Here is a 17,971-nt window from a genome sequence, read left to right on the forward strand (position 1 = left end):
CACCCCCTCCCTGGGACAACCCCGCCCCTGCCTCGCCTCACACCCGTGGCCCTGGCGACACCCCCGCCCCAGGGGACCCCCGGTGCCGCCGCTGCCCGCCCCCTGCTCCTCCTCGCTCCCACCGCCCCCTGCCCTTCCCTCACCCCTCCGCCGGCGGCCGCCCGCCCTCTCCCGCCTTCCCCTTCCCGCTGTCACTCGCGGCTCCGCCCGCCCCCTCGCCCAGCCCCTCCCCGGCGCCCGGCGGAGGAGCCGCCGTTTCCGGAGTACACAGAGCGGGGCTGGCCGCGCGGCGGGGGCTGTCGCGGGCAGGTGAGTGAGCGCCGCCGAGCCCCTGATCCCGCCGGCCCGCCGGCCTTCCCCCGGCCCGGGCTGGCCCCGGCTGCTGCCTGCGGGCGCCGGCGGGCCGGCCGGCAGCAGCCCCGCAGCTCAGCCGGCGGGGCCCTGGCGGTGCGAGGCACCGGGCTGGCATGGAGTCGTTACCGCCGCTCCTCCCTCCTTGGGCGCCTGAGGGGGACGGGGCGCGGAGAAGGGCAGCCGGCGCCCTGCGGCAGCTCGGGGGAGCCCCCTGGGCCGCGGCGGGGGGCGCCGGCGGTTGCTGGGAGGAGTCGCCGGCGGCGTCTGGAGGAGCCCCGGCCGGGGGGAGGGCGGCGGTGCCCCGGGGCGCGGCCCGGGGGTTGTCTCCGCGCTCCCTCGGCGGGGCCGCGCCGGGCCGGCCCTGTGGCGGTACGGCGGGGGCAGCCTCGGTACGGCGGGGGCGCGCAGCTCGGGGCGGTGGCGAGGCTGCGGCCGCCCCTTCCCGCCGCCGTGACCCGTGTGCGGGCAGCCCGGGGAGCGCGGCGGGTCCGGGACTGCGCCTGCGGGAATTCCTGCGCACCTTCCTGCTAAATAGTGACCGAGGGCCTCCCGGGCGCCAGCCTGCCCCGGCCCGGCAGCGAGACCCCTCCGCGGGGGCCTCGCCTCAGGGCGGCGCGGCGCTGCCCCGGCTCGGCCCGGTGGGGCGGCCGCGCGGGCCTCCCGGGCGGTGCCGGTGGGACCTGCCCCTCCTTGGGGGCTGTCACGTCGGCCTCCTGAAAGCACACCTCGTCACGCAGCTCGCGGGGGGTTTCTGGGCGCCCCCGGCCCAAAGGCCTGCGGGGCGGTGCGCCTTCCGCTTGGCGGCCACTGCAGTGGGCTGTGCTCCTATGGATTTTTCACCTGATGCTAACTGGAAGTGCTGTTTTTTGTTATCTAGCCTTCTGCTTAGTGCATTGAATGCATATGGTAACTGCAAGCAGAAGAGGGTAACTCATTTTGGGCTGTAGCTTGAAACTTCACGAATATACCTTTGCTTCTCCCTCCCTGAGGCTTTTTATTGTTTGAATGGAGAGGAAATGGCGTGGTATACATTGTCAGGTGGATGTTGGCTTAGGAATTTGAAAGAAGTTGAAAGATCTTGTTTGTTTGTTTTACGTGAGGTTATAAACCTTATTACAGGTATAAATTGGCCATTATTATTGTTGGTTTTATAGAGGAGCAGGTGTCTGGGTGTCCTGAAGAGTGGTGTACATCTGTCGTGTGTAGCTGCATTAAACTGCTTGGCTTTTCAGAGTCGGTCAGTCCATGGCTCCAGAGGTGCACGCAGGTGGCAAAAGGTTGAGGCTTGGTTCCCAAAATGGCACTGCATCTTGTAAGTGCTGGTGTGGCTGTTGGATCACCTTGAATCTAGAGTAGGGGAAAAGGTCGCTGTGGATTTTAATGCTATTGTTGGTTATGTTTCTGTTTTCTCAGCCCAGCACTGTCTCGCAAAGGGGCAGTGGTGCTCTTAAGAAACTGTTGTATTTTTCTGTGGGCAACGTGCAGCTGAAGCTCCTGTATCCATCCCGTTCCCTTACCTCTCTGAGGTGTGTGGTACGTGTCGTGTAGCTCCCAGCCACCTGAAGGTTTTGGCATGCAGCTCATGGGATCGGGAGTGTTGGATGATATCAGTATGTGCACAAGGGGCTGTTTGTGTATTGTGGGTATCAACGTGATTTTGCATTTGGCTGGTGTCTTCTACTAGGCGATGTTTCTACAGAAGATAAGCTGGCCCTTCTTCTGTTACAAGTCGCTATTTTTCCAAGTTCAGCACTTGCACAAGGTTTTTTCTTCCTTTGTTTTCTGTTCTGCACTTTCCTTCCTAGAAGGAAGGACTTTCTAAGTGTATAATCTATGGTTGTGAAGAAGGTGTGTTTCAGGACAACATATGCATTTCCAGTGCTTCATGGAACCTTTGAGGTGCGAGGAACCAGGCTGGAAGCAGCATGGAGGTATTGCTCCCCATGCATCTTGTCGTACTGCTTCCTAGGTCAGTGTTGGACATAAATCCTTCTGTTGGTGTTTCTCATTCTGAATCAGGAGTTACTCAGGGGTGCTGGGAAACTAGAAGTAAAGCATACAGAAAATACTTTTCTAGTTGAAATTAGATTCTGCGACTCTGGAATTTGATTAACAGGTAAATAATCCTTCATACAGAGTAATATGAAAATATCTGCTACAAATGTTTAAAAGAGAAGTCTAGTTTTCTTCCACTTCTTAGGCGTCAGCTTGTATTTGATCACTTGAATCTTTTTCCTCTTGAACCTTATTTTTCTGTGGTGGGTTTTTTTTCCCCTGCTGTCTCCGACCTGGGAGCCTCTTTCCCCACTATTTATTTCCAATACCTCTGCTTCCCTAGCATACAAATGAAGGCCAGTTTTTCTTCGCAGCTGAACAACTATATTTCTGATGTCCTATAAGGTATAAGTAACCTTCCCTTTATACCCTGAATTGACTGTAGTTTTAAGTGCTGCCACTTGCCTCTTGTTACTCAAAACAGGATTGTGTCAAGAGAAATTGTGCTGCTGCTTTTGTTTATATAGTAGTGTTGTAATAGGAAAAGACTTGTTCTTGGTACAATGAATGCTGGTACACCAGAAATCCTGCTAATGATAGTGATTAATGGGTACTGCTCAAAATAACGATCGCTGCTGATATGACTAATTGTGCTTCATGAAAAGAGCTGCCTGATTCCCAGTAATCTCAAGGTGTTTCTGCAGTTTTAGAGAAATGCCTGATCTGTGCAGACAGACAAATGCACAGTGAAATGCGGAACTTGCAGTGAAGCATGGCAATTCTTTAAGAGCTTGCTGCTGCGCTGCAAAACCACTTGGGGCTGAAAATGAAGAATATCTTCTTGTGGTTACTGTAGGTAGATATAATATTATTACTGGAATTGGATGCTAGCCAGAGCAACACCCTACATGTTGCAGACAATGCCAGGGTATTGTTAGTAGCTATAGAAGGGGTTTTATATCATACATGAAAGATGACATTTCCAGTAGCATGGGTAACCTCATCACAAAACATTGTGCTGGGGCTGGCTCAGAGGGCAACTGGCTCTGCTAGGCTTGAGAAAATCTGCCTTATAATCACACCAGTCTTCCTCAAGCTTGGTGATATGTCTGGATTAGTGTCCCTTAACCTTCATTGGCCTTTGGGTAACAATAATTTATTAGTAACACGCTCCAGGCAATCTTGTGCTCTCCAGGCAATATCATAGTCTAGGTTCTGTTTAGATTTTGTACATATTGTGGTTGAAAGCAGCACTGGAAGCTTATATAGGACTGCAGATCTAAACCGTAGAATGTGCTGTTTCTTGATATCTGTAAAATCTGAAGTTCTGCGTGGTAGGATGGAAAAATGCTTTGGAAGTAAAGTAAAATTTGTTAAAGATGGGTTCCAAACTCACTGGGAAGAAGCTAGTAGTAGTTCTGTTTTGTTGTGCCTCTGGTTTTGTGTGGGTTTCTTCTCTTCTGCTCTTTGTGTACCTCAGGATAATTTTGTGGCAGAAGGGGTTTAGACATTCATCCTTTTTGCCCCCAAAGAAACCATTAAGGTGTGTGTGGGGAGCAGGAGGCATTAGTTTCACAAATACTGCTTTACAGGTTAATTGCAGATTTTGTCTGATATGATTCCAGTCTTCTAGTGTTCTGTGAATAAATCATTTTGGTTCAGTCCTTGAATTTTGCCAAAACCATAATTTAAAAAAATAAGAAAAAAAGAAATTTTTTTTCTATGAAAAGATGACATTGGTGCTAATGGTGTGTTTCACTTTGAAGTGCTCTAATGTGGCAAGACAAATTGAGAACTGTGATCTTGAAATATCAATCTTGTCTTACTTGCTGCAATTAATGAAGATTAGTGTGTTGATTACTTAAGATAAATTTTGGGGGATTGATCTGTGTGGTTCTATTAAGGTCATAAACTTTGCATGAGGCAAACTGACTTCCAGGGGCCTGGGTTAGAGCAGTCCTGAAGTACAAGAGAAAGAAGGGAGGTGGGAAACAGCAGAACAAAGGGTCTAGAAATGTTGGAAGCTTTGAAGAATGAAAGAAAAGGGCTGAAGAGGGCAATGTGAAGTACTCCAGGTGTGGCTGGGGGAATCCTGAGATGTCTTTGAGTGAAGATCAGTATGGGTGTATCTGAGGTGGGAGTAACTGAGGCTCTGTGAGGCTTTCAGGCATGTTCGAGAGCCTTTATGGCAAGTCAGACGTTTTTGCAGCTGTGGTATTGCATGCCATCAGTGGTACATTGGCCTCAGTCTAATGATAACATATGGCAGCTTATCAGGGCAAGCACTTATTAAAACTTTTTATTAAAACAACTCAAGTTTGAAGTGGGATATTCTAGGGCTTTGCTTTGATGAACTATTTTCACGGAGGAAATACTCTCCCTTCTAAGGGAAGCCCTCATAGGAGAACATGGTAGTGCTAGTAGATAGAATTTTTGCTGTATTAGCTAAAAGGCAAAACAAACTTTAAAAAGTTTTTGCTGTAAAGTAGCTGTCCAAGTTGTGGTTTTTTTTTTTAATACATTTTACCTTGTGTGTTTTTACTGTTAGGGTCACATCAGAAAAAAAAATTCTTAGGAAACATCTTTATAATACCTCCCTGAATTGTGACCAATTCCTGCATATGTTCTTAGTAAAATTTTCTCCTTGAAATGACTGATGCATATTTTCTGTTTTAAGCTAACTAGATTTTTTCATTGTCTTGCAACATAGCTGCTTTCCTTCTTTGTGGTCTTTTAGTTTCTTGCTTTTTTAAGTTTTATGCTTTTTCAAGTGTTTAGGGTTTTTTGGTCAGTGTGACTCTTTGTTTTGTTTTATCTAGTCATGTTTCAGTGGGGTACTTGTCATATGCTAATGTTCTCTGGTAAGCATTTCTGTACAATAGAATAGCATTGTAAAAGATTATTTGGAAAATTTCAACAGTAAGATCCCTCCACCACCTTATCAGCCACTCCTCAGGATTAGATATTCTGATTTTGTCTTTCCTAAACGTGCGTTGGTTAGAAAGTTACAAGGAAACATGTCAACTGGTTGTTTAATAATAGTATTTTAGGTGTGATTCTTGTTTAGTTGTGCACTCATAGTTGACATTTAAAAGGTACAGCCCAACTGCAGAAAATTTCTCACAGGCTCTGTGTGGTGTACTCTGCAATTTGGGAATGGAACAAAACTCCTCAACTGAAAAAGTTTCTGAATGTAAGGGGAAGTTTGTTTCCCTTGATAGAAATAATAATATTTACCTTTGATTCTTTAATGCTTTATTCTAACGTGCTGTGTTTTGGGAAATTTAAAGCGGTGTGTGTTATGTCTTATAGAGGAGAGGGTAGGAGAAGAGTAGGAAAAAGGGAGCTTGATGGACCTTTTTTCCTCTGGTCCACAAGCATCCCTAGCGTGATTCATTCGTGCAAGAGTTATTTAGCAATGAAATATATCTTTAATCCTGTCAGTAATGGAGTGTTTTTAGTTTCCCAGGTAGATTGCATCACTGTGATAACTTGGTATGTTTGTGAGTTTCTTGATGGTATTGGGAATTCCTCTGGATTTACTGGGGTAAAATTAGATCCTTTGAAGCATGTCCACATGGTCTGTCTGATACCAGGATATTCAAAGCAATGTTCCTAGGGTTTTTTGTTTGTCTGTGAAAGTTGAACTTCCTGTTCTTCTCTACAGATTCTAGAACTTGGCTGGTTGTGCCTTACAAGAACAGTTTGAGTCCAAGCACAAGAGCTTCCCCAGAGAAAGATAAAGCACCTGAATGTCTGCAGCTCACATTCCAGAAAAATCTGGAGATTTTTAAGTGTTGCTTCCTAAGAGTCTAAGTATGAGGTAATATTTTAAAAAGTTCCTTAAAAATACTTGAAGCCAGCAATCTCACCCTGAAGAAGCTAGACATTCTTTTTACGTGGCCCAGCATATAACAGAAATGCTGAAAACCAGGGAAAGCTGTAGGAACTAGAAAGGACAGATACAGAAACACTCTTGTTGAAAAACTTTCTGTCTGCATCCTCACAGCTTGAGTAGAAGACTGGATGTTACAGGGGAGGGATCGCTTTGGGTAAAGGTAATTCTATGCCAGACTCCAAAAGATTTGAGGAACATAATCTCTTTCTGTTGAGTATTTCAAAATTTTTCTCAGAATGCTGTTTGCAAGTCTTGCACCAGACGGCGTTATGTAGGAGGAGGAAGAATACAAGGAGGAAGAGGCTACCTAAAAATTTCATTCTTCCAGATCTGTATGTTCTTCTGCATGCATCTTGCAGGGTAACTTTGATATAGAATGAGTTTGTCATCTCCAAATGCTCAGAAGAAATCGTGTTTGTCAAATCAAGGTGAAAATGAATGCAGGTTCTTATCATTTGTTAAAGGCATCTGTGTTTAGTAAAATATGGAAGGATCCTGAGGAGAGGAGATTTTTTGGCAGGAGGGAAGACCAGCAATATTGCCTGCTGTTGAGTGGTCTCCAGTTCTTTGTCCAAGCAGGATTTGAAGGCCAAGTAGTACAGAATACTGTGTAAATATGTTGTTACAGAATCCAACTTCATCAATGCATGTTTCATAGCTCCAGAATAAACTTTATTTAGCCTCTTACCAAAGACCTAGTTAGATATTTGTGATTTTTTTGGCTAACAGTTTCAAATATTAAAATAATAAGGTAACAAGATACACCCTTTTTCCTACATGAGATGCAGTGTAATCAGAACATTAATATGGTGCTGAAAAATAGGTCTGCCATCATTTAGAAAAGCTAAAATCTTTCATTTATTAAATAAAAAGAGAATGAAAAATGTCAAATTTAGTAGTGATCAGAATTTTGTTTTACTAAGTTCGGTTCTGAGTAGTGCAAATGAAATTATCTAGACTGGCAGGTTGCTGCTGTTTGTCGGTAGGAAAGCAGAGTGGATGCTCATACATTCTTCATCTACAGAGAGCAATCTGGGTGTACTTTACTAACTCATAGTGGAGTACAAATGAACCGTCTTTCTACCAGTGTAGATACACAAGTTATGATACAAGCAAGATTAAGGTTTTGGTGGTATTATAATTTGTACTTTTGTTTTAGCTGTTTTTGAAGAGAAGTTGCTGAAGTTTGTGTATAGAAGAGCAAGGTAGGTTAACTGAAAATTAAATTTCCTAAATTAATGCAAGTGTGAGTGGACTTTTAATTCTGTGGCTTATTTTTCCTAAGAGACTTCCATGCTGATGAAAACTATATGGGGTGCTGGAAGTAAATGCCAATTAGAACAAAACCCTGAAAAAAAGAGCACATACTCTTATTGGGAATATGCTTGGCTCTGTATTAAAATGATGGAAGAGTCCTTACTCAAGCAGCTTCCAGTCTTTCTGTCTGTCTTGTGGTGCTTTCAGGAAGAGAGTGAAAACATTTTCTCTTGAGCAATCCTATTAGATCTCATAATAAACTACTTTGCCTAACCATTGCAATAATTGCCACGGCAACAGATTGTGATGTTGAATTCAGCACTTTGACCTCATTTCAGGTCCAAAGAGGAGTAAGTATTGTAAAGTTTTTCACAAGTTACTATGAAATAACTTTGGTAATTAGCAAACTTCATATAAAATTTGGCCATGTTCACACAGAATTGTTCACAAGTTCTTCTTAGCAAGGGTATTCTACAGATCCAAGTTACCAACCCTAATTTAAATGTTATCTTTCATATAGTATTTGGTCTTAAAACTGAAATAGTAATTTGGGTCATGGGACAGCATATGGTCTAGTTTGGCAGTCTTCGGTCAAGTGCACTTACTGCTTTATCTGTGTGGAAGGGTGGTACATCTGACCTGTGCTATTTTGAAATTAATCTGTTGCTTGGTTTTGTGGTTAGAAAAGATCCTGGTCTGGTTAAATGAAATCTATTGCTCTGCAGATGTTGCTGGACATGAAATCTGTTGAAAACCACTAATGATACATTTTTTGTTTTTATATAGGAATGTTACATTTTTGTGGTGATGGATTGGTATGATAGAATAAATCTGTAGATGACACACAAGATTTAGGGAAATGTTTTTTGGGAAAAGTACATTTTTTTCCTTTGAAGACACAGCAGAAAAAGTTGTTTTTTTTTTTCCATTTTAGTTTCTGGAACAGTTGGATTTTAGGAGATTTGATTATGATTGTCTACAGTCAGAAAAATTAATTACAGACCTTGATTTACCTCTTAATTATCTTTCCTCTGAACATGTGTTAAAAGACTCTACCTCTTATCTCACTCTGCCTTCTCTTTCCATATCACTGTGACCATGAGGGTCTCTTTCAAATCATAGTTGCTGTCTTTCAAGCATAAGGAGGTGTTTTTATCACTGAATCTTTAATGCTGGTTAAGTTGGTGTTGCTCAGATGTCAGGGTTACTACTCCAAAACCTTTCAGGGTACCTTTGATTCTGGACACTTTTCTGAAGGGTATGCTTTAATCAGGCATGTTGTTGGACTGAATACTGGGTGTGTGAATTGCTGTGGGTTAGAAATACCAGAGTTCATGGTTGAATAGCTCCTCTGGCTTTAAAGGTACAATATATTGAGTTTAATTTGTTCTTAAATAGTTGCATGAAGTTTGTTGCTTGTGCAATACATTGACATGGGGGGGTTTGTGACGATTTAGTCTGTTTTTAAATTGAACTTCTCAAGTCAGTTTCTGAGGCAATATCTATAGATTAGCATGTTGCTTTTGGTCCTTCAGAATTGCCTGTCCTTACCCTCTTATTCGTTGTTTTGTCTTTTAATCTGTTCTTCTCCACCCCTTGCACTTTGGGGGGTTATTGATGGAAAAAGTCTGTCTAGACTCTGCCCTCTCTTGTGTTTCAACACCTTTTGCCATGTATGTGTTCCACTTGAAAGGCCTTCATGGCCCTCAACTTCGTGCATTGTGATAGATGGAGAGGACTACTGCTAATATGACTGATAAAATTTGACTTGATGTTAAGAACAAACAAACCACAACTTCTTCCTGAGACATTCACATTTTTATGGGCTTTTTCAGCTTCACAGTGCAGCCAGTGGATGCTGTTCTCTGTCTGATATAGTATGTAGTTACTGGTATTTTAAGTTGCATCCTGAAACAGGAAAAAATTATATATTTCAGTCAGTGACTTTCTACTAAAAAGTTGTATCTGTACTTTGTTCTTAAATCATTTTAGCACAGATGAGGCAGTTTCTTTTAAAAAATTCTTGTGTTTTTAGGGAAATAATATATTGTGTCTTCCTTGCATATGCTATTTGATATATTCTGTTCAGAAACAGCTGCTTGTCTCTGCTGTGTTGGTTGTTTTTCACTGCACTTTAAATGATATATCAAGAAAAACAAGGGTGAGTATAGTTTATGAAATGTTCTACACTATATAATTATGCTCCTTTTCGTTTTAACTTAAGGTTTTGTAAGTGATAGAGTCCTCATAATTACATAGAGTCCTCATAATTACAAGCGCAGATAGGAAGGTATGATGTATTTTGATGCAGTTGTTCAGTGTGCTGAGAAATAAATTATAATATGAATGCAGGGCATCTTGCATGCTATGTCTGTGCTAAATATTCTTCTCTAAAATGAATCCTAATGTGAGGAAAGTTAAACTGGTGTAAGTTGGAGCAGTAGGCTTGGATCAAATGCTATGGAACTAGATATGTGTGAATATAGATTATAGTGCTTGATAGCACGAAAAAACCTGAGAGTGCCTCAAAGCACTGTTGACTTAGTGGACTTCTTATCCCTTATTTAGCTGTCTCTAAAGGTTTGTGTTGTGAGGGTTTTTTCTTCTTCTTTTACATCACACCATTGACTTAAAGCCAATGAACTACAGGTCTTCACTTGCCTTACACTGCCACTGGCAGATAGCATTTTGACCAAAATATAGTGTTGTGAAGGGACAGCACTCCATCTGAAATAGTCCAAACCTGTTGACCTCAAAAGACCCACTTAATATATTCTGAAAAAAGCAAGGAACAGTAATTGCGGCTGTAAAATATCCCTGAGGGGCAACCATTTGACAAGTTGACTTACATATACCAATATGTGCCCTGAAGTGCAAGGTACCCTTTTCTTAGATCGGTTGATTAGGACCTTCTGTATCTTCTAGCTAAGAACCAGCATTTTAATAAATAATACATTGAAACTGATGCTTTGTAGTTGATGTAGATGAAGGAAAGAATAATTTTTTATTTTCACTGGTGAAATTATTTTTTTCTAAAAGTGCTACTTAGGTTCTTCCATATGAAAGGTATTGCCTCAGCATGGACTGGTGGTAAGCTATAGGTTGTATGGCAGGTACTTGTGGCTTACTCGTGCTTATACTGGAATGCCTCTACCTCTGCTTTCTTCTTTTCTTGTTTGCTTTCTTTTCTCTGTTCAAAGGTGTTGGTTTCTTGTTAAATACCTTCATATTGAAGACTGTGGTGAGAAACATAGCAAAGCAACTACTTATAGTCATAAACTCAATGAGTACTCATTGAGATTACTCAATGTAATCTTTTAGAATTAACAAAAAATTAGGTAAAAAACTTTCCATTCACTGGTGAATAACAAGCTTAAATCTGACACAAATGAGGATAAGATACTCAAATTTTTACATCACTGGTGTGTAGTAAAAACCTGTATGCCACAATATTTTTTTTATGGATTTTTTTTTGAGTAGTTATCTTATAGGAACTTACTAGTATAGATTGCTTAATGTAACATTGGAATTGTTTTTATTAGTAGTGAATAAGTACCACTTCTGACCAATAAAAATCCACTGTCTCGTCCAAAATATGGACAAAGAAATGCCTGTGTTTCAACTTCAGAGGCATAGAAATGCCAGCATAATCACCTGAAAGATATGAAAATCAGTCTGTGGAAGAATTTGCTATTCCAGACGGAGAATAATACGTTAGCTGTAGGAGGAGATAAGACTCTGTTTTACAAGTGGCTATACTTTGTAAAATTATTTGTTGATATGCATACAGCAACTCAAAAAAAGAGCAGAATGCCTTACTAATAGCATCAGAGACCCCTAAAATATAGTTTAATCTCTATTTTGAATATCATCATATTGATACACTGTAAAGAAAACCATCAGTTTCATTGCCAAGCCCACAATCATCTAATTGTCCTATGCTGCTCAATCTAGTCACTCTCCTTTTCTTTTCTCTCTGTGATTATTTTTTTTGGTCCTACTTTTACTGCTTTTTTCCTTCTTGACACTTTAGTTCACATTTAAAACCCTCCTGTTTGTATGCATTACACAGTGAGGACTGGAATGTTAGCTGAAAAATGGGGAGAGGAATCTGCAGTGCTGAAAATGTGAAAGATTTCCTGTTGTTCTAAACTCAGTTTGGTATGAGTCTTAGTGTCCGTGCAGCTAAGCACTGCTTAAACTCTTCTGCTGCACAGCAATACATGAGTGACAGCTGAGGATAAAAATCTCTGGATGTATCAAATAATACTCTGATTGTGGTTAGTCCTAGTTCTGACTGTAGTACACATTGTTCCTAATAAAATAATAAATGCAGAAAGTGGTGTGGTCTGCTCCAGCTGTGTAGTGTTACTGGACACTTTGAAGGAAGATAATTTATTTCTAGAATGGAAATTTTGAGAAAGTGACTCATTGAAATTCAAATCCCTTAATAAAGGAGAACATACATCAAGTAATACACACCTAACAGGTATTGTTAGGTGTATGTAGGAATTATGTATTTTGTATTGTGGATAAAAACAAATATATAAATACCTCAGCGTGTAGTAAGGATGCATCTTTAATACTGTGCTTTTAAGCTTGCTGGAGTGAATCTAAAAGTGAGAAAAAGAAATTGAAAATAGGACCAATGTTGTTGAATTGAAAGCAAGAAATATATTTCTAGTGTTCAAAAATTGCAGGTAACTAAGGCTTGATATTATAACTTTTTTTGAAAAGAGGATGCAAAAAATAAATGTAGCATGCTTGTGTTTATTCATTGTAGTGTTACCTGAGAGATTTATACAGATACATATTGTAGGATACATATGCAGAATATAGAAGTTGTAATTGTGTAACAGAATAACTCTAGAAATAGAGCAAGATCCTTACAGACCCTTGGAATGAAGGAATATTAGTAGCAGTAGGAACACAGTTTTCTAAATTCTCCCCCCCCGCCAATATAATGCTTTGGAGAACAGGAGTGGATGGAAATCCTTCCTGCAAAAGTGTGTTAGCTGTTTTGTTTGATTTTTGCAGTAGTGATTTGCATTTTCTGCTGCCATCAGTAATTCAGGAGCAGAGTACACACAAGTTCAGGTTTTTGTCAGAGCTTGCCTAATGGGGGAAAAATATGGAAGACTATGTATTATGTTCTCCATTTACAGATAATAAAGAACTATAGTGGAAGTTTGCACCTTACACCTTAGGGTCAAGCAGCAGGGCTCTTTCTAAACATTGTTTTGTGGGGGACTATTGCTGTATTTACCTTAGAGCAGATGTGAGGTGAACTGTTTGCCTAAGTAATAATTTTGCTTACCTTCTCCTGAGACCTGTGGAAGGAGTTGTTTCCATAATATTGATTGTGGGGTAGTAGTGGGCATTGAGTTTTGTCCAAAATCAGCCTGGCTCAGCCATGGCTGCTGTGAGACAGTTCCGCTGGGGTTGGAAGTACTGCTTGAAAGTAGCGAATATGTGGGCATGTCTTAGATGAGATCTTGTGTTCAAACAGAAGATCCCTGGCTGTGGTTCTTGAGAGGTGTTGATTACAGCAGTGTCTGGCTTCATGTGGGAAGGTGGGTTTCATAGCAGGCTGCAGTCTCCACTGGCGGGGAAGCTGCACGTGAGCTGAATCAGATGTGTTGTGGAAGTCTGTGGCAGGTAGCAGAGAGTCAGAAGACATATGTTGTCTATTTTGGCCACTAATTTTATCTTAAATATAATGTTTACTAGATCATGTTAATATTCTTGTAGATAATGTTAATATACTTAATAGTTACCACTGAATTGTTAAATTAATTTTATAAAATTAATAACTGTATTGTTAAATACCAAACAAAACAATCAGCCATTATGGTGATCAGTGTTCATGTTTTTTAAACTCCAGTACTGACAGCAGGAGTAACAGTATTGCTGTTAGCACTGTGATGACTTCACCTGATAATGCTGGTGGTCTGTAGGTGGAAGGCATTATTTTTCAGAAATCTTTCTCTGATTTCCTTTCAGAAATTTAAAAAAAAGTCCCTACATTTTCAGTGAGCTTAAATGTTTTTTCAGATGCTCATTGAGTACTTTGAATGTTTCATATAAACTATTGAATGTTAAAAAGGTTGTTTTGACTTAATAGAATGTCTATTGCATGCTTTATCCAAAATTAAGGCACAAATTATCATGCATCTCTAGCCTGCATCAGTGATTGTACTCCAGGAGCCTTTTCCCAATAAAGGATTTTAAAATGGTGTCAAGTATGGATTTACTTTGGTACATACTTGGTTTTCATTCTTTACGAGTAATGAAGAATATTCTTACATTACTAAAACCACCTATACTGTGTTCCCACAAGTTTATGAAAGATGAGAGTGGAAACAGTTTTGAAAAAGTAAAGACCACCTTAATATTGTCCTCAGTGAGGACTTTCTAATTGCTTCTGTAACTTTCGTACTAAAAGCAGAGACTGGAGAAACCATTTTTTAACTATATTGACATTGACAAGCAATATTATATTAGCTCTTTAATTACGTATTTTGAGGCGACCACAGTAATAAAATGCTTAATGAATTTAATATTTTGAACTAGTTGGGTTGTTGGACAGTGGTGGTGTGATACTCTCTTTCCATTTGAATAACAGTATCCTTTTGAAAACATACTTGCAAATATTTTCCTAATGCTATGATAATTTTTTGTGGCTGTCATTCATTGATATGAGGATCTCAGTGAAGTTTTTTGAGATGTTTCTAGTCCTCATTTTGGGGTGGGGTGGGGTAGAGAAGCTTTCAAATGTTGACCCCTAAGACTCAATGAAGTTACGATTCAAAATATGTTTTTATAACATCTTTTTTTTTTTGCCAAGGGAAAGGCAAATATCATTTGTTGGTGATGTAATTTTCTTTTTTTTTTAAGTAAGGAAAGAAAGTATCGTTACTTACCCAGTAGCCACCTAGGAATGAATCTTGTGTCAGGCTACTTTTGATTGCACTGCTCCTGTTATTGTGTGAACTTCTGTTTCATAGCATAAATTGATCTGATAAGTATGTTGATGAGATGACTCGACTTCATAATTTCTACATTTATTGTTTTCCAGTCCACTTCAAAATCCAGCTCTGCTACCTTAAAAAGTTCCCACACTTGTTTTTCTCTAGTCTGATTGATGTTCACTTACCTGCTTTTATTCTTAATTGCTAGATGCTGTCCTCCCACTTGCACTATTCAATTTCTGTGGAACTACCAATAAATTCAAACGATGCCCCGCTGAGAATAGGATGGAAGCCAAAGGAGCAGGAGAGAGAAAGTAGACAAACTAATGGTATTTACTAGAACTGCCTGTGCAGACTAATGTGAAACAAACTGTATTTATTTTAAAACATTGATAAGAGATATATATATAAATTTAACAAAACATGTCATAACACTTCATGTCTTAGTTCAAGGATTATTCCTCCTTTCCTAATTTTGCTTGTGTGGTCAAGTTGTCCCATAATTATGATTATGTCTGAAATAAAATACAGAAGGTAATTTTGCAAAGTACCAGGGGCAGTTTCTTTGCTGGCAACATCCTAGGCTGACTAATTTTCTGATTAATCAACAGAAAGTCATATCAGTATAGTTGGCCTTGTTTTGAAAGGCTAGCTACTAGCTTGGTATAAGCATTATAAATATTTTGGTATGTGGGTACATTGGAATTCACTTTTTTTACCTTTCACTGTGTGTAAGTGAAGGTACTCACTAATGCACAGTGGCAAAATTGGTTTCTCTCTTCAGGGTAAACACATAGCCAGCTGAAGAGAGGCAGATGTTCCCTCCACGGTCTGTGGGGATGTGTTTTCTGGGACTGAAATAGCTTATTTTGGGGTAGGCAGGACAGTGTTAGCATGTGGCTGATGAAAACACAGACATGTTGTAAGTCTCTGCAGCCCTGAGAGGGCATGGCTGTGTCAGACTGCAAACTCCAGACTTGGGACTGGAAACTTTTTGTTTTTCAGCACTTTGGAGACAGAAAAATATTTTTTTGTTCTTCAGGGAGCTGTTCTGTATCAAAGTGCTTTTGTGGGAGAATTTGTGCATGGAGGAACATTTTGCTCTAGCAACTGCACAAATCTGATGTAACTGATAAAAATACGGAAGAGGGTTATGGATAGCACTAATTAATTAAAAGTGTAAATTTTGACCACTGCCATTGTGGCCTGGATGGACATCTGATCCAGTATGCCATTTTTATTTTAATTTGTTCTGCGTAAGAAATGTTACAGAATTGATCGGAAACAAATGACGTATTTTGTTACAAAAAAACCCCAACCAACTTTAAGCAAAGTCCTTCTCATGAGTAGATGGTGTCAGGTGAGAAGACTTGCTTTGTACTAAAACCCTGTAATTTGTAAGACTAGCTTAATGTCCACAGATACTCTCCAAGTATCAATAATTGATGGGAGTTAATGCTTTGCTTTGCAAACTGCCCCAAAGTGCAGATCTATTCTATTTTAAGGTCTTTATCTAAAGCTTTTAACAAATAAAGTTGTTTCATTGCAGCTGAGTACTGACAGTAGTATTGAAAACTTCTCTTTCAGAGAAGGCTTTTAAACCTATATTGCGTAAATAGTATGTTTCTAATGCCCTTAAAAGTAATGTAAAATTGTCCTCAACAAGAAACGTATGGTTATAAATTCTGACATAGTCTGTGTGCTGTCCTCACTATAGGAAGCAGAGCCTGCAACATGGAGGATATTTAATTAAAAAAATTGGGATAAGGGTCGTGAATTGTATGCTAGAAATAGAAAATAAGATTAGAGGTTATGTTTCAGGCATGGAGCTGTCTCGAGGAGGGGGGGAAGGAAAACAAGGTTACTTCAAGGTTTGGAGCTTGGTTGGGGGATGGGGAGAAGGGAGGAAATCCAACAGTGGCTAAAAATGGTGCCTGGGGGGTTTTGTAGTAATATATATATAGTAGAAATTGCCAGGCATTACCTTGATGCTTAGTGTTGGGTATTACAGCTTTCTCTTTACTGTTGCTTGCTGGTGCCAGATTAGTCATGGGCAGTGCTCGCTACCAGTGGGGTGGTCCTGGCTGTCAGCACGCCCTCTGCACATACAGTCCTGGTGGCAAAAACGTAGCTTTTTCTAAAATCTCATACTTAGGAAATATATTTGAAAGGGGTCTGGCCAGATCTGTAATAGATGCATCAGCTGGTATTGAAACATTGTTTAAATGTATTTGGCTCTCTGCAGTGTCTTACGGCTGGCAGAGCTTTACTATGTCGCAATTTCTGCAACAGAAAGCCCTTTGTCAACATAAGTTACTGGGCAGAAGTGTCAGCGTGGCTTAAATCACCTAAATGTCATTTAATGTAAGCCGAGTCTTTCACATTGATAATTTTTAAGTATAACTGATGCATCAGCAGATACAACTTAAATTTTAAATGCTTCTTTCCAGTCTTAATTTGTGAACAAAATTCAGCTCTGTTAATAAATATTGAGAGATATCATTGGATGTACTTAATTAAGTATGAAGTTAGGACCTTCCACAGATGCATGTGTGTGATATCTTGGGCTGCTGGTTCTAGGCTCTTCGGGGGGAGCACACGTGTGAGTTTTCAGAAAGATCTAAAAGCTTAACCTTAAGTCTTCAGGTTTACTTGTGGATGTGTGATTTCTACTGAATAGATCAATCACATCATATTAATTTGTTTTATGGATTGAAATACTACATTTGCTTCTCTTTCCAGATGTATTATACCAACATGAATATCCCACTTTATCTTCTGCTGGAAAAAAAAATTCCTTGTACAACTCAGTGCAGAAATGATGGCACGTAACCTGGTGACAAATCATGCCCATGATTGAGGGCTCGGTTGTTTATATAAAACTACCGGTATTCCTACTTTCAGGACATGGTAAAATGGTCTGACTGTACTCTGCATGTTGTAAATTAGGATTGAGAATTATTTAACAATTGATAATTTTATTGGGAAATATTTGGAGAGTTCTTTGGGGAGTAATTTTTAACCTAAGAACAATGCATTTCTTAAAGGTAAAATCACATCAGTATTTATCTGAACATCAGTTTGACTGTTGTATGCCTTTCCATGCCATATACTTAATGTAGCAGCTTAAAGCCGGCAGCTAAAAAAGCTATGCATGCTGCTGAGACGTGCCGGCAGAATTTCATGTATGCATTTGTTAGCAAGTAGCTCTTGTGTGAAGTTATTTATATTCCTTGGTAACATCTACACTCGATATAAAAAATGATATTTATTTTCCAAATGTGTAAATCTATTCATATTGAAAGAAATTAAATTTCATTATTAAGAGTGTTAACTCTGTTTTTAAAGAAGCAGGAAAACAGTAGACTCTTAAAATACTACTCTTTCGCTTTTCTTAGTAAAAGGAAAATAACTTTATTCAAGCTAGCCTTCCTAGGAAGAACATAAAATGCAAAACCCAGGTAGCTAATTGCTTTTAAACCTGGAAATCTCTTAC

The 17,971-nt window shown here is 40.1% G+C and overlaps 1 protein-coding gene across 1 annotated transcript in view; it reads left to right on the plus strand.

Moving 5' to 3' along the window:
* Nucleotides 1-219: 219 nt before the first annotated feature.
* The window catches only part of GARRE1 (granule associated Rac and RHOG effector 1), a 61,296-nt gene continuing 43,544 nt past the window's right edge, over nt 220-17,971 (plus strand). Inside the window, exon 1 of the mRNA XM_075101386.1 lies at nt 220-309. The gene's annotated coding sequence lies outside the window, so the exon portion shown is untranslated. The remainder of the gene's footprint in view (nt 310-17,971) is intronic.

Source organism: Phalacrocorax aristotelis, chromosome 8 (genome assembly GCF_949628215.1).
Source record: "Phalacrocorax aristotelis chromosome 8, bGulAri2.1, whole genome shotgun sequence".
In the NCBI taxonomy this organism is placed as follows: Eukaryota; Metazoa; Chordata; class Aves; order Suliformes; family Phalacrocoracidae; genus Phalacrocorax; species Phalacrocorax aristotelis.